Consider the following 4,065-nt stretch of genomic DNA (forward strand, 5'->3'; position numbering starts at 1 on the left):
AAAAAAAGAGGTTAGGAACTATTCTTTTTTTTTTTTAAATAGAGACGGGGTTTCACCATGTTGGCCAGGCTGGTCTCGAACTCCTGACCTCAAGCAATCCACCCACCTCGGCCTCCCAAAGTGCTGGGGTTACAGGCGTGAGCCACCGTGCCTGGCCAGGAACTATCCTTAAGGGAAAGAAAAACAGACAAGCCTGGCAGCCCCACCTAGAACACCCATTTTGTAGTGAAAGAAACTTTGTTCAGTCTCTCTCTTCCTGTCTTCTTTTCTCTGCTAAGCCAACTGTACCTCCTCTCTTCCTCTTGCTGTCTAGATGTCTCTTCCTGTTGTATCTTTTCCTGCCTCTGTGTATCTGACTCACTCTCTACCTCTCTTTCTCTATCTCACTCTATCTTTATCTCCTGCGATCTCTGTCAGATCCCAGGGTCCCGGCCCAGCTCATGCTAAAGTCCAAGGGGAGTGGGTGGATGAGCAGAAAGAATACTCGGGGGCCCCACAGGCAGTTCATAGGGTTTATTCAGCAGCAGCTCTCTTACGCAGCTTACTTAAACTGTCTTTCTCAATAGCTTACTCCAACGCTGTCCACCCTGTCTGGGCTGCTCAGCTGGACACTCCCACGCACAGTCTCGCAGCTAGCTCTCCCTTGCCTTTAGGGTCAACAGCTTAATGCTTTGTTTCTCTGGGCACACTCAAGCCAAATTATGTCCTGGCTCCCTCCTGTCTGTCTGCAAGATGGCCAGCTTTGGCTTTCTCTCTTTCTCTGGGTACCCGTGTGCCCAACGTGTCAAGCCATGTCGAGCTGAGCCAAGACCCCCAAGAGCCGAACCCTGTGCACAGCGTCAGCAGGACAATTATACCTTTTACAGACAATAGTAGCTTAGCGCCAAGTATAAACTTATACAAACAGGTTATGTAAGAAGTGGAGGTGGGCACTTCTGCACCAAACTTGCTGAGTCACGCAGGCCTGGATATCCACCCTGGCCTATTCTTTGACCAAAGCACATCGGTGTACCTTACAATCTCTTTTTTTCTCTGTTTCGGTCTCTCTCCCATTCTGAGTTTTCTGACTCCTTTTTTTTTTAAGACTATGAGAGCCCATAGAAGCAAGAATGTTAGTGCTGGAGAGAGAAGGAGACTTCACTCCTAGAGCAAGCTGATACATGTGTGGGGACCACAGTCCTGGTCCCTAGTCCCCAGGCCGGGCTTTTCCCCTAGCACTAAACTGCCACCCATCACTGGTTACCAGGATTGTTAGTGCACAGCTGGCCGAGGCCAGGTGCCAGGCACAGGGCTCCCTGAGAGGGGCCAGAGGGTGGGCCCAGTGCCACATCAGATCTTGCCCTCCCAGCTGGAGTCACAGCTCTCCAGGCCCACAGCTCTGGCCTTCCAAGTCCTGTTTCTGGGAAGCCAGATTGAATTAGCTGCTGGGCCCATCTGGTCAGCCCTTGGCCTAATGCTGTCTGGCAGCTCATGCCTCAATGCCAACCCCAGCCCCATGGCCTCACAGCCAGAAATCCAATTTACCAAAGCTTAATTGAGCCCCGGACTCCCTGGAGCACTGGCCCTCAGGCCCTCCTGCTCAGCTAGCAGCAGATTTCCCGGTGATTAGGAAAGGAAGGGAAAAAACGGCAGGAGCCAAGTTAATTTCAATTACCCTCATTTTCTCCCCGAGCAGCACACGCCCCTTGCTAAGTGCGTCTTTATGTCAGCTGCAGTGAAAGCTGATGAGTATTAAGTATTAGAGCTCTGGGTGCTTCAGATACCTTGCATTTTACCTGCTGACTCCAGAGAGCAGACTGTGCCCCTCACCTGTTGGTCCTCAGCATTTAGTCCTATTTTACGGAGCCCAGGGAAGCAAGCTCAGATACAGTCAATGCCCATGTGGGAAAAGGGAGGAATATTTTAACAGTCTTTTCAGATAATTGTGGATAATTTTCTTAAATACTACACCAAAACTCAACAAGTAGTACTTGTTACAGGTTAATTGCAGTGTGGATTCGGAAATGATATCGATGAAATTTCAGTGCTTTGAGACTCTAAAATCCACTGGTCTATCTGGCACTTCAGATGGATTTTTTAACCTATGCATGATTCTGTAACATTATTCATTGGTCATGTGAAAAAGATTGTTTTTCTGAGTTACACAGATCTTTCAGATGTTGATGCATTTCGTCATACGGTATTTTTAACAATTATTACTACCACAATCGCATCAGAAAAGTGTTGGCAAGATGCTAAGCTTGTGGTAGTAAATACAAACTTTCCAAAATTCTCATCTTCACTTGAAAGCTCAAATGTTATAATTGCCTATAAGGACTTTTGGTTTTCCTTGAAGTGGCAAGCTTACTTTGTTCATTTTTTTTTTTTTTTTTTTTGAGACGGAGTTTCACTCATGTTACCCAGGCTGGAGTGCAATGGCGCGATCTCGGCTCACCGCAACCTCCGCCTCCTGGGTTCAGGCAATTCTCCTGCCTCAGCCTCCTGAGTAGCTGGGATTACAGGCACACGCCACCATGCCCAGCTAATTTTTTGTATTTTTAGTAGAGACGGGGTTTCACCATGTTGACCAGGATGGTCTCGATCTCTTGACCTCGTGATCCACCCGCCTCGGCCTCCCAAAGTGCTGGGATTACAGGCTTGAGCCACCGCACCCGGCTACTTTGTTCATTTTTTTAGACAATAACCCATCTCTGAATAACTAGTTTGTTCACCATCCTTTCAAGCAAAAATAGTGTTTCATAAAAAATGCAGCTAGTTCAAGGTCTGCACAAATGTTTTTCGTCTAGATATTTATCATAATTTGGTATGAAACCAAAGTGCTTTATGTCGAACTCCCATTTCTTCCCACAGAGTATTTAAAAGATGTGAACTCAGAGGTTGAGATTTAACAAAATTAATCCATATATATTTGCTTTATCGAGGACAGTCGGGAATGAAATGCTAAGTTCCACTTGCTGTAAGTGTGTGATGGTGAAGAATGTTATGACCACCAGATTGGTCTGGTGCCCCTGCCTTGATGTGGGTTAGGACACTCGCAGTTTTACTCCCCATTGCTTTTGCATGATTGATGCAAAAGGCTAACATAACCGTCTATTATGAAAATAACTTTGACCTTGTAGATCCTCTAAAAAAGCTTTGGGGACTTCCAGAATTTCACAAGCCACCCTTTGAAAACCACTGCCCTAAAGCAGTTCTCATCCAACTCCAGAATATGTACAAAATCACCAGGAAGCCTGATTAATGTGCAGATCTCAGACCCCACCTCCAGAATTCTGAATCTGTCGTTCTGGGATGGCAACTAGGATTCTGCATTTCTAATAAGCTTGCAGGCGATGCTGATGTGGTAGGTCCAGCAATCACATTTTTTTGTTTGTTTTGTATTTATTTTTATTTTTTTATTTTTTGTAGAGACGGGATTTCACCTGTTGCCCAGGCTGGTCTTGAACTCCTGGGCTCAGGTGATCCCCCCGCCTCAATCTCCTAAAGTGCTGGGATTATAGGGGTGAACCACTGTGCCTGGCTGGGAATGAAATTACTTACTGCGGGACTTCTCAGAGCCTTTAATATGGCAATGTAAGTTGGGACTCCTAAGGACAGGCATTGAGTGCTCTGGATAAGTGTGGATTATTTGGTTTGGAATGCTTTTTCAGTGCTGGTAGCAGGGGCTTACAAGTTAGTGTTCCTCAGAGCATGCTTTCAGAGGCCACTTCTCTAACAGCTTATGGATCAGCTCCCTGAGAGAACAGAACAGACCATCCCTATCTCCCCCTCCTGCCCTCTCCCTCCCAGGCCAGCTCTGCTCTCCCTCATACCTCATTTACATCTCTGGGGAGGAGGAGGTGGGGACCACACAATTTAACTGTCGGACCACATCGTACCACACTTGGCACACTGAGTTTTGTTTCATTTTAGATTTATCAGGCTGTGGTAGACTTATTTCAAGCATGGATCATCAAAATCAAGGGATGCTATTCAATATGCCCCTTAGTGTATTTTTTAGGTTCTTTTCTTCTTCTTTTCTTTTTTTTTTTTTTTTTTTTTTTTTTTTTTTTTTTTTTTTTTTTT

The sequence above is a fragment of the Cebus imitator genome, unplaced genomic scaffold, assembly GCF_001604975.1.
Source record: "Cebus imitator isolate Cc_AM_T3 unplaced genomic scaffold, Cebus_imitator-1.0 Scaffold737, whole genome shotgun sequence".
NCBI classification, from domain to species: Eukaryota; Metazoa; Chordata; class Mammalia; order Primates; family Cebidae; genus Cebus; species Cebus imitator.